Here is a 13,900-nt window from a genome sequence, read left to right on the forward strand (position 1 = left end):
GCAGTAGGCAACGCTTTACTTTGGGCTTGGGGGATCATGAATATCAGGCAAACAGCAGCAAGTGGCCTGTTGATGATTACCCCATTGGTCATGCCTCTGGTAAGAAAAGTCAATTGGATGTAGAGGTGGGGGACAGGGGAGATGATGTGCATAGAAGTTCTCCAGGTGATATTCATCAAGCACGAGCAATGTCAGGCTCTCATGAAGTCAAGCAACACAGTTTTTGGGATAGTATCTTGTGTAATGATGAACATAAATCTGGATTCAGCAGGACAAGCATCGATAATGAAGGGAACCCTGGACAGAGCCCACAGACAAGGCTATCTGGACATTGTGAGACAGCTGGCTTTGATTTACTTGAAGCTGGCGGTTAACACAGGAGGCAGCAACAGTTTATCTAGCACTGTTCCTAGCTGGGAAGTGGGAAATAGCTCTAGGGAAGCAATTCCCGCAGCTGGAACGGGAAACTGGAGTAGAATTGCTGCCATATCACACACAGGCATGGCTTGCTTCATGGGGGGTGCTCAATTAGATGAAAATGGCATGAGCAACTTGGGAAGTTCATCGAACCAATCTTTGGAAAACATAGAAGGTGAAGGCTTTGTATTGGATGATCACAACAGAAAGGTGCATAGAATTGCAGGTAATGACATGGGCCAAGCTGACTACAAAATTTCTAATGTGAGGACAGGTGTTGAAGATGGAAAGTATTTGGATTCCTCTAATCATTCGTTTTGGTTGTCACTCTCTGAAGTGGAGGACGAAGAAAAACTCTCCCATCGTGGCAGTGTTGCTTGCAGATCGTTAACCCACTCTGGCAATAACAGGCTTGATCACGGGCCTGAACGACTGCGCACAATCGTTGAGGCAAGAGGCAGCTCACAACAGCCGAGGGTATCGAGGAAGGCGCCCATTCGCACAAGCCAATGAATGAAGATGCCCGAGCATTGGATGGCAAGAGCCACAAGCTAAGACACACACTACATTTTTTCGAAACTGCCGCATGTGGGATAATAGGAAAAGCTTCATGCACACGTTCCAGTAGTGAAAAAAAGTATTTTGTGAATCCTACTAAAGTTGGAACGAAAAGACTAAGTTCCCATGTTATTCCAAGGCATTAAGGTGCCAGGATTATTTGCCAAATAATGATATAGCCACAAGGTGCATGGACTCCCTACATGATCCCTTCTAGCCACTCCATTCTCTTGCAAGATCCATGAAAAGAGAAGGAAAAACCTGATCATATCAGTCATCCCCATGAAAGTAAGGCATTCATGCCTTATGCCATTCACAAAGGCCTCATGCCATCCAGTAGTCACCACAATGAAGCAGTCCCTCTTGGATCAAAAATGAAAAACCGTGATATCGTTTCTCAACGGCTGAAAGTCCTCCTCAAATGGCTGAAGCATAGCTAATAAAAGACAACTTGCACCACCTTGATCAAAGACCAAGCTCCAACACATGCTAGAATAGTAGGATAAGAGTATCCATAGATATCCACCAAATCTTCCTCGATTATAAGGCGAGAGCACTAAAGCATCCAACTCATGCTAATAGCACCACAAATCTTTGTTGCACCTCTAGGATCAAAAAATTTACTAGATTGTCCCGTGTGCATTATTATACCTCCTAGAACAATAAAGTTGTCAGCCATGCCACCGAAGAAAATGTGTTGCCTCCTACATCCACCCTCTTGTACTTCTTTGAACCCACATCCAAGTATGACATCCTAGGCTTTAAATGTAACTTCTTCCCACAAGCAAAAACTACATCTTTCTTTGTATTCAAGAATAAATTTGCATCATCACCAAGCATGCCCACATCAAAGTAGGTAATAGATTCTCCCACAAAGGTATCACAAGTATGCCCACATCAAAGTAGGTAATAGATTCTCCCACAAAGGTATCACAAGTATTAAGTATTGTTTCACCGCATATGTTTAGAGGTAAGCCATCCCCCTTGTTTTCATGTACATCCATTAGTAGAAACCAATGGCCCTCCCTATAAAGTGAAGATCACCAATGAAGAACTCCTTAGTGGGGGCACCAAGATGAAGGCAGCAAAGGGAAACAGGCCCCTATAGCACCCTCTACTCCCTCACTGAAAGGTAATAACTCGAGTAATAACGAAGCACTCCCTCTACTCCCACCATATTGTTCAACACGCATTACCCTTAACCCATCAAACAAAAGTCAAGAACTCTCAACGAAACATACCAAGCTTGTAAACTACAATATAGTGAGATAGATGAAGAGAAGAGAGATGGAACTCCATAGCATCACAACAAATGTGAACAATACTCATGAAATGAGTAAAAAACTACAATCATTATTCATTTGTATACTCAAAGAGAAACCCATACAATCATATCATGGGAGAAGAATCTCTCCTTGCATAGAAATCTTAAAAAACTAGATGAGGAAAGAAATTTGAAGAGAGAGGAAACATTTGATATGAAGCTCCTCTCAAAATCCCTCTACACTCTCTACATCTCCACACATTCTCTATCCTCTACACTCCATTCTCTAGAATGAAGCTAGATGGTGGTTTTTATAGGTTTTCAGGAACTTCTCTTCCTCTCCTTTTTTGCCAGAAAAGAGACGGGAGCGTAGGAATCGGCGTCCTTTTATCATTAAAAAAGCCTCCTTTTTTAAGAGAAAAGGATTTAATCTTTACTCCTAGCCTCTCCTTCTTTTCGTTTTCAAAAACTTGGAGTGCAGCGCTGCTGCAGATCTCGATGGCTATGCACAAACGTTGAGGCAAGAGGTGGCTCACAGTAGTCGAGGGCACTGGATTCACACAAGTGAAAGAGCAAAGCTGCCCAAGCGCCGAGCGTGCAAGCATCAAAGCCAAGACAAAGGAAAGTAACCAATCTATGCCTTATCTAAGTGTTTGATTGCGCAGGTACTTTTGCAACATAAAAAGGCTTCGCAATTTTTTGCAAACGACCCCATGTGGGATAATACGAAAGCTTCATGCACACGTTACCAACAGGAATAAAGTATCTTGTGAATCCTACTAAAGTTGAACAAAACAACTAAGTTCCCATTTTACTCTTACGCATCGAGATGCCAAGATTATTTGCCAAATGATGATTTCCACAAGGTGCATGGATTCCCTACATGATCCCTTGTAGCCACTCCACTCTCTTGCAAGATCCATGAAAAGAGAAGGAAAAAACCCAATCAATAGCAAATTATGTACAAATGTGCGCATATGCATACATGCGCACAACTAAGTTCCCATGTTACTCTTACGCATCGAGATGCCAAGATTATTTGCCAAATGATGATTTCCACAAGGTGCATGGACTCCCTACATGATCCCTTGTAGCCACTCCACTCTCTTGCAAGATCCATGAAAAGAGAAGGAAAAAACCCAATCAATAGCAAATTATGTACAAATGTGCGCATATGCATACATGCGCACATTATGCTACTTCATTAGGTTTGTGTGGAAAATAACAAGGGTTTTTTTTGCATGAATCACATAATCACACATGCATGTGCACACACAAATTGGTCGCTCTATAATTCCAACATATTGCACATGCACATACATGTGCGGACACAAATTGGTAGCTCTAGAATTCCAACATATTTGTTTCCTTAAAAATATTCATTTTTCCCCCGATATAGGGATCAAATCCACCTTAAGCAATTCTTGAGAATGAAGTATAATGCCTTCAATGATTCTTTTATGTAAAGTTTAGGTTTTGGTGGAGGGGATGAAATGTTATGTTAGTCCATACATGTTAACTCCCCCCCCTTGCCTTTGCATAACCTTTTTCCAAATGTTCACTTGGAGGGATACCAATATCTAAACATGCTTATGCACATTCCTTCTTGTAATAAGACCAAAATTTTTACTCACATTATCATCACACTCTTTTCCAAGATTCTACCAACTGCTTGTTATAGGCTTCCTTTTATAGGATCTCTTTCATGAACACTTTATTGCACTACAATAATTCTATTTTTTGACTCACATTATCATCACACTCTTTTCCAAGATTCTACAACTTATTGTCATAGGCTTCTTTTTATAGGATCTCTTCCATGAACACTTGCACTACAATAATTCTCTTTTTGACCTTCATGTAAACTTTGTTTGGTATATGCTAACTTAAGAACATTGACTTGTTTGGTATATGCTAACTTAAGAACATTAACTCGTTTGGTATATTGGCATATGCTAACTTAAGAACATTGACACTCTTACTAAGATGAAATAGATATGTAAAGCTTCATAGGTTATAGTATAGGGTTTTGTGCTTTTATAACAACAAAGCGTATATCTTTTATAAAACAAAGGGTATAGCTTTGAATCCTAAATAGGGTTTTGTGCTTTTATAACAAAGGGTATAGCTTTGAATCCTAAAAGAATAGCTTTATCCAAAATTGTACTTCTCGTTAAAATAGAGCTTTGCATTGTCATGGTATGGAGTGCACGAGCCTAAGAAGTTATAGCATGACCTCATTAAGACAGGATATGAAACTTAATTATTTCCTAGGCTCACTTTCTAAGTGGAAGATACACGCATGTTTCATAATAAAATGAAATCCATGAAGAGAGAGAGAGAGAGAGAGAGAGAGAGAGAGAGAGAGAGAGAGAGAGAGAGAGAGAGAGTTGGCACTCACTAGAATCCATGTATATTATTTTCATTCAAAAGGCCATTTTCACATGAAGACAAAAGGAATACAAAAACTTTGTAAAGAAGCAAGCATAATATAAATGCTTGACTTGTAGAGGAGAGATGGGGAGGAGCTTGTTCATGTATAAATTGATTCATATGTCTCATTGAATGAACACACCAAAGCTAACATATTTATTCATAGATTGTTGTCAAAGCATGCTTATATTGCTATAGCCATGTTGATCATTTATATATTTTTCAAATAGCATAATTACAGCATGCTTAATTATCCACCATAGCAAATTGAGCTCAAAGCATGCTAATGTTGCCCCACCCAATTCAATCACTCTTAAAGCTTTCTTAATCAGTTATAGCCGAGGCTCAATAAACGTACTATAACCAATCAAACCTTGCTTATGTGACATAGCCAATTGAATTCTGCTCAAACTAATCATGGCTCACCACTCACCCCCCCTTACCGCAAACACGGCTCAATATTCAACTCGTGTTCTAATGGGTGCAAACTTCCTAACCATGGTGTTGTCTTTGCCCATAACTTTTGTGGGCTTTTGGTTAGCATTTCGGCACCACATTGATTGCTTTAAATTTCTAGAAGGCCCCATCATATTCATTGGGGTAGCCTTATTTTTGCTTTCAATAGTGGGGATGGTGGGTACCATGAGACGTAAGGCCCTTCTAGTGTGGGCATACATGGTGCTTCTTTTCTTCCTCATCTTGTTGCTTTTTGCTTTCACTCTCTTTGCTTTCTTTGTGACGGGTGGTGGTGGGGGCCACCGAGTGCAAGGAGCTATCTTTCAAGAATATCGGCTCGGTGATTTCTCCCTGTGGTTCCAAGAGCAGGTGGTGAAAAAAATGTGGTGTGCCAATTCAACCCAAATTCATAGATTAGATGACCCAGCTCAAATTACCCTAAATGGAAAAGATATGGTTAATTCAACATCTCAACCCTATAACATACCTATCAACCTTAAAGGGCCTTTATTAAGGTTTTAAATGAAAGTACATTATTTCATTTATTTCACGATTTTATTTTATTTTTGTGAAATTCAATGCTTTGGGGGGTAACTAGATGTATTTTCTTCGGTATTTCGAATATCCATCGATAAATAGAATATATTACAATGTATTAATTAATTGACAGAAACATTAGATTTCTGTTTTCTTTCTAAACTGTTTTTTCAAGCGATAATTTCGTGGAGTGAAGCGTTTCTTTGCTTTTAATGCTTTTTTTTAAAAAAAATCTCAACTAAGCAGCCCTTATTTTGATTAATTCCTTGCATCTAATTAAGCAAATTTTTTTTCATCCAATTACACAACAGATATTTTTTTTTTTCATCCAATTACAACAGACATTGGACAAATGGCCTTACATGAGAAGTTGCCTCCAAGACCGCCAATTTTGTGGTGTCCTCAACAAGACTTATCGCACTCGGGATGACTTTTATACTGCACACCTCTCCCCTGTTCAAGTAAACAGCTTTTTCCTTTGCTTTTTTGTTTAGGAATTTTGTGTTATAGCCCATTTCTTGTTCATAAAGTCATGCATCTTGCTTCATTCCATGTTAAGCCATGTCTTGAAAAATACCTATCTTATGGTCCAAGTCTTAACTATAGTGTCCCAGAAGCAACATTTAAAAAACACCTTCTTTTTGTACCTCCTGGGTAAGGTGTCATGTTGAGTTATATATGTATGTATGTACACATACACTATTTAAAAAAAGTAAAAAACTAGTGTTCTATTACCAAGAGGCTATACACATGCTGAGGATATATGTCAGAGAAAAGTCATCCAAGGAAGAAAGCCAGAAACATAAAAAAAGACCTGAAATTGTCGGTATCAATAGCCTCCCGCTATCGACAATCATTTAGGGACTACCAAAGATTGGCACGAAAGAAAGCATAAGCATAAGCATTCAGAGAAGATTGTCGTAACATAATATGGTTCCTAGCCTTTCGAAAATGATCCAGAGTGCCCATATCTCATCCAAATCATGCAAGTGTCAAATCCAGCCATGCAAGATGGGAAAATAACAAAAACCCAAAAGAGTTTTCCTCCTTTGAAGGATGGAAAACATCCTTGGAGATTGTGAGTCAATGCTTGCAAGAAAGTCCTGGGCTCCATCCAATGTCAAAGAAGATGCAGAACGGACTTTGCATGTCGTCCATGTTGACAACTTGTCAGAAAAGTCGAGACTAGAAGTATTCCCACAAGTCATCTCCATAAGAATAGATGCTATTTGAGAGGTAGTTTACAACCCTAGATTAGTTCCAGCATTAAGTATTCTTCTGCGTACACACACACGCGCACACACACACACATGCACACATATATAAACACACACACACATACATACATATATGTGTACATGTGTGTGTGTGTGTGTGTGTGTGTGTGTGTGTACGTATTTGTGTGTGTGTTTGTGTGTGTACATACGTAATACACACACACACACATGTATGTATGTGTGTGTGTGTGTGTGTGTGTGTGTGTGTGTGTGTGTGTGTGTGTGTGTATAGAGAGGGAAAGAGAAAGAGAACCCAAGATCTCGTGATTAAGAGTCTCTTTGTCTCTCTCTATCTCTGTCTCTCTCTCTCTCTCTCACGGGGTCTGTGTGTGTGTGTGTGTGTATGTGGGGCTCTTAATTGAGAGATCTCAGGTTCAAGTACCAAACTATACATTTTAGTTTGCCCATGTAAATTATATGTGGTTTGCTAACTTAGCTAAAGATCTCTCTCTCTCTCTCTCTCTCTCTCTCTCTCTCTCTCTCTCTCTCTCTCACATGCATGCATGCATGCATGCACATATGCTCATACTCATGTAGCTTTCATAGTAAATATTGTCTAAGGAAAACCATATTACCACCAAACTTCTAGCCTTTATATGTAAGTACTACTATGTAATTCAGGATCTCATCCACTTCTTGAATTTATATGCAAATTTAATAATCCAATTTCTGCACTTGAATTCATTGCCATAATAAATCTTTGACCACTACATAATAGAGATGCAATTTTTTTTAAAGATGTTTTATTTAAAAGTTAGAATTATAGACTAGTCAGACATGTATAAGAATACCTCAAACATCCACTTATTTCATTGATTTTTTACTTTTGTAGTCAGGATGTTGCAAGCCACCAATGGCATGTAGCTTTACATTTGTGACTCCAACAGAGTGGGTTAGCACAACACGTCCTACTACAAGTGCTGATTGTGGAAGATGGGACAATGATCCATCTAAGTTATGCTATGATTGTAGTTCATGTAGAGCTGGCCTTTTGCAAAATGTGAAAACAAACTGGATTCTTGTTGCCAAAGTGTGCTTGTTGTCCTTGATCTTGCTAGCCCTTGTATATATTGTGGCATGGCTAGCATTCCTAAAAGGCCTATGGGATTATATATACAGTCCCACACATATCTCAACAACCCATCATGGCTTTTCTAGACCAGGCTAAAGAGCCTTTACATACTTGAATACAATGGACAATGACACAAAGATGATGATAAATGGGCAAATTACCAAGAAATGTGTGATGGTTGGTGTCTATCTTTATTTTTCCTTATTCAATGGCAATTTAAAAATTGCCCAAATTCTCAACATTGGAAGCTAACTTTGGGAGCTCCACATATATTACCAAAACTCTCTAATCATTTACACCCTTGATGGTGTTTCATATTTTCAAAGTTTCTATGAAAAAGATTATAATTTAAAAAACAAAAACAAAATAGCACTAATAGTACAAAAATGTCAACTTGTATTCACCACTCTTATTGTGTTTTGTGCTCAAAAAGTCCCTTTCCCATCGCACGTTCCAAACCAAGACATGGCTTACAAAAAACAAAAAATGAAAAAAAAATAAACAAAAAACACTCATGGTACCAAAAGAAGACCAAAAAAACACTCATGGTACAAGAATGTCTACTTGTATACACTCTTATTGTGTTTTGTGTCCAATACCACTCAAAGCCTCTTGTACTACAATGTTTGCATGGAGAAAATATTTAATCCTCCCAAGATCAAGAGCCCTATTGAGTTCTTAAATCATCCTTAAAACTATTTTTAATAGCGACGGACCATAGCACTATTCTCAACTCATTGGCCTAGCATCTTTTATCCATGTTTTGGAAGAATAAAAAATGTTAATATGTTACATCGATGCTTTATCAAAACTTTGTACATATATGCCCTTAAGTAGGTGGGTAGTAACGTATTTGTTTTTTTTTAAGAACAATAATTATATAATATATTACATTGATGCTTTATCAAAACTTTGTACATATGGCCCTCAAGCAAGTGGGTAGTAACGTATTTGTTTTTTTATTAAAAGAACAATAATTATATATATTTATACTAATAAAAGCTCCCATTTACAACAAGTCCTTTTTGACTACTAACGCATCCCTTCTCTTTTTTAAAAACATGTAACATATTTATTTTAATATGTATCATTTTCAAACCATGATCTTGAACAAAGAGTAAGGTTTGTCATTTATGTAGAGTAATTTTTGACATTGTGGCATGTAAGAAGTATGACTTATATGATGTTAGTTCACGAACAACAAGATTTTCAAAGGCCACGACTAGGCAAAACTTGGAAGAGAAAAATAGATGGAAAAAATAAAAATGTAAACCTATAATTACAATTGATGGCCATTGCTTCCCCACCTGCGTGCTCCAGCTTCCATGGTGCTTTAAAAAAATACTAAGATGCAAGCTACATACATTGTGTACCAAGGGTGCACTTTTACACAATGAAGGTAGATACACTAATATCTCACATGATAGATAGCTACATAACCCATCGTTATGTAGTAACCCAGGGAAGGTGTGGTAGGTCAACTCGTGTCAGCCAACCTATGTTGAGTCTAATTGGACCCAACCAATCACATCACCCAACTAGGGTAGTATTGAGCCTAAACATGAGACCATCGATGTTAATGTCTTTTAGGCCCATCCAAGGTCATCAGGGTGCCAGGGCACCAACATGAGGAGAGGTTGTTGGCAGAAGATATCCCTCAACCCCTAGCACAATTTGATATGGAAATATTAGCTTGCACTTGCATGTAGCCTATTTGGTTGGATGCCAAACCTACCTAAGATGTCTTCACCATCTAGCCATAGCCAGCCATCCTCAATGTTGAAACATGGATATGTCGGTCGTCCATACGACTCAAATACAAAGTGGCTTCTCCTTATAAAGGGGGGCCTTACAAAAAAGAGCTAGCAAGGCACCTGTGCACTAACAATGCTGAGGCTAGAGCATTGATTTCACCCTAGCATTGTGACATGGCAATGTGACCTCCCATGTTATATATTCATTCAATTGCAATGTCACCTAGTCATTTTTTTACATCTATGCTATACATCTAGTCACATGATTTATCCTAGCACACAATCAATTTTTTACATCATTATCATCGTTAGTAATCATGTAAGGTCTAGAACCTTCAACATCGGCCTTACAAAAAAGAGCTAGCAAGGCACCTGTGCACTAACAATGCTGAGGCTAGAGCATTGATTTCACCCTAGCATTGTGACATGGCAATGTGACCTCCCATGTTATATATTCATTCAATTGCAATGTCACCTAGTCATTTTTTTACATCTATGCTATACATCTAGTCACATGATTTATCCTAGCACACAATCAATTTTTTACATCATTATCATCGTTAGTAATCATGTAAGGTCTAGAACCTTCAACATCGGCCTTACAAAAAAGAGCTAGCAAGGCACCTGTGCACTAACAATGCTGAGGCTAGAGCATTGATTTCACCCTAGCATTGTGACATGGCAATGTGACCTCCCATGTTATATATTCATTCAATTGCAATGTCACCTAGTCATTTTTTTACATCTATGCTATACATCTAGTCACATGATTTATCCTAGCACACAATCAATTTTTTACATCATTATCATCGTTAGTAATCATGTAAGGTCTAGAACCTTCAACATCCCATTTGCTAACATTAAGATGACTGCCCCTTTAAGAGCATCCTCTCTCTCTCTCTCTCTCTCTCTCTCTCTCTCTCTCTCTCTCTCGTATGCTGGCAATACTGTTTTCATCAGGTTCCTGACTGAAAGATCCCAGGGGTGTCATCATATGGATCATGCCGTCTGTTGACTTGCAAAAAACACTCAAAGCAGCCACCCAATTAACAACATAGTAGAAATCTCCGGGGTCTACCTCCAGAAGCCCGACACTTGGCTGCAGTTTCCTCTGCTTTCAGTATTTCCTTTCCAAGCTGTGCTTTAGCAAGGTCTTTCTGCAATCCTCTCCACCAAAGCTATCTTATTCCTTGTTTTATCCACACAAGAAGATCTTTCATTTTCCAATCTCTCCTGTAAACACAAAGTGTCCACTTCTCTGAGCACTGCAACGTGAACGCATAAAGATACAAGTATTGCTAGTACCCTATGTGAACTAAAATGTTCCAAAAAAAACACAAAATTGTGTGGCCCTTCCAAAAACACGAGTGACTATGAAGGCTCACCTCTGATGTTCGCAAACTTGCCTCAGCCCTTGCTTTCTTGCCCACCTCCCATGCCTCCAATTTTGCCATTCTCTTGCTATATCTGCAAAAGGCAAAACATCTCTATATTAGTTTATCATGTGTTTCGGTAATGCATGTAACACTTAAAGCATGCATTGAACATGAAATGTGATATGCCTCTGCAAACACCATTATCGACACAGCAAAAAGGATAAGAATCGATGTAAACCCACAGGACCCAGTAGCGCAAGTTAAACAAATGAGATGCCAGTAGTTGTTCCAGGAGAGTTTGAAAAAGAAGCAAGAGAATTCAAACGCATGAAACATGGTAGAGAATGGGCTTGAGAACTGCTGGGCATGGACCTTCCACCATTAGGAAGAGTCCATGAAGAAGCAACGCTCCTCTTCCTAGCCTCTTGGGAGGAAGAAGTGGCCAGCAGCCTTTTCCATGTCCCTAGCAGAAAGCTCAAAGAGTGCTGTGGCTTTAATCAACAGCGATGGATGTAGTAAAGCCACAGTACAAATAATTTCGTTGATACAGTCCCATCCAGATGCAAGCTCTGAGTCTGGGTTATCTCAGTTTGTAAGCAACTTTCCAAAATAAAAACAACTCCACATTTATTAAGAGTGTCTCAGATCCTCTCCAAGTAACGGACAGTCAATAGAGTGTTAACAAGAAATGCTCCATTTAGCTATGAACAACATTGCAAAAGAAAGAAGGTGCCTGTCGAGGAAACCTAAATATAAAAGTGACTTCAATTCCGAGAAGGGCCACTAAAGTTTTACCGGTTATGAGACCTCTTTTTTCCTGTTCTCTTCCCATGCTTTGATCAGTGTAAGAACTTTCTCCTTTCTCCGCAAGGTCAAAGAGCACATCTGCCAGCTCTTCAACTAGAACCAGCTCATGCTCTCTCTTACAGAAAATGAAGACCACAATCATCTTCCCAATGACACTCCATTTTGTAACTCCATTTCGTATCGTAGAACAATCTCTTTTTATAAATATGAGCTAAGTTTTATGTCCAGAATGTTCAAAGTTGTCTATACTGATTAATGAGACTTAGAAACATGTGTATACATACAGGTGACGTTTTGGTAGGCAGATTGGAAAATTTTCGGAGTGTGTCGTTTTTTCAAGATTTACTCTCTCTAGTGTGTTCGGTAGGTCAGAGATAAAATTAGTCAAAAGTCCGTATGAGAGAGTTGTAGAGCTGGAGGGAAATAACTTTGGTGTTTAAGATTTTTGGTGCTTCCTCCATTTTGGGGTTCAAACGGAGGCTAGAAGGACAAGCATTAGTGTTTTATGTGCTAAAACTCTCTCTCTCTCTCTCTAGAATTTGCAACATTGCAAGCTTAATTTGAAGATGAAGACTAAGGATTTGAGGAATCTGTGTCAAAGACACATTCGAAGGGCCCGTCAAGGTCTTTACAATAAGCTAGGGAACGTTGTGATCGGGCATCCCGAAGTGGAGATATGACCTTGACAAAATGGACAAAATTTATGGGTTTATAAATAAATTAATATAATTAAAAAAAGAGATTATACATCACTCTATTCTTGGCTTCTTCCTATTCCTTACTTTTGCAAGAGCCTCAATAATAAACGTGCTCTTTAATTTTTTAAATAATGATGTGAGTTTTAAATATTTGTAGGATTTTCTCCTATCAAGTCGGCCTTTCTTTCTGCAAGCCTACCTTTACACTCGCTATCTTGTAAGATTCCACTCTCCATCATGTTTGTTGTGCATGACACCTTCATAGTCCATTGGTGTTTTTTAATTCTCATTCTCCTCTATTGCATTAGTCTAGACCTTTTGGACAAGCCCTCATGCATTGGGATTTTTGCATTAGGACTAATGTATCATAACATGGGTGCTGCGAAAGCGTGTTTATAAATTGATTGATTCGTAATAGCACCTAATTAAGGACTTAAACCCACGCACAAATTGCTTCTTCTTCATGCTCAATACACAATAGAGAGATAACCTAATCTACCATGTATTACTACCACCATGAAGTATGTACAATGTTGAATAAAGTTACTCAATGGTAGCAATAAACCTAAGTTCTCAATGACTCAATGACGACGACTGACTAATTAATGAATCAATATGACTAAGACCGAGACTCCTATCTATAGTACTCTGCTGTTGGTGAGTTGGCTACCAACTCTACCAACCCTGTTACATGGTAGGCTAAGCAAGGGTGAGTAGGTGACCTTGTTTGTAGCATGGGGAAGGTCATCGTGGTAGCCAAGAAGTGGAGGAGGCGATGTATGATGTGATGTGGCCTTTACTCAAGCACGGCATAAAGCATTCATCTCAAAGCCCAGCATAGAGAAAGGTGGCAGTGGTGGTGGAGCGTAGCAAATTTTGGCTCTATCTATCGTGGTAGCTCTATAGAGCCAAAAGAGAGGAAGCAACACACATTAAGAAAGTAGCATTGCTTGGGAGAGCTATGTAGAAAGGCAAAACTGTCAACAACATAGGGCTATAGCATTAGAAGGCATCGGCAGCCATACTACAAGTGCAGCCAAGTGTCTACCTATGTTTGGGGCAAGAGTGGAGTGGGTATTGTGTACAAGGTGGTTATCTTCGATGAACAAGCATATTGTTGAGGAAGGCTTGGAGAGGTATCCCTTTGTTGGCAAATCTTTGATAGATGTGTATGCCAAATGTGGCTTACTTGTGGAAGCTAGTGAAGTGTTTGAAGAGTTGCTGCTTCAAGATGTAGTCTCGTGGAATGCA

At 38.9% G+C, this 13,900-nt stretch overlaps 1 long non-coding RNA gene across 1 annotated transcript; it reads right to left on the minus strand.

The window, feature by feature from the left end:
* Nucleotides 1-10,711: 10,711 nt before the first annotated feature.
* Nucleotides 10,712-12,093, minus strand: LOC147629859 (uncharacterized). Its single transcript, XR_015267723.1, has 3 exons — nucleotides 11,940-12,093; nucleotides 11,154-11,235; nucleotides 10,712-11,001 (listed from the first exon to the last, which is right to left on the minus strand). It is a non-coding gene; the product is annotated as an uncharacterized LOC147629859 (long non-coding RNA).
* Between the last annotated feature and the right edge of the window lie 1,807 nt (nucleotides 12,094-13,900).

Source organism: Cibotium barometz, chromosome 17 (genome assembly GCF_041138505.1).
Source record: "Cibotium barometz isolate CiBa-2024 chromosome 17, ASM4113850v1, whole genome shotgun sequence".
Lineage (NCBI taxonomy): Eukaryota > Viridiplantae > Streptophyta > Polypodiopsida > Cyatheales > Cibotiaceae > Cibotium > Cibotium barometz.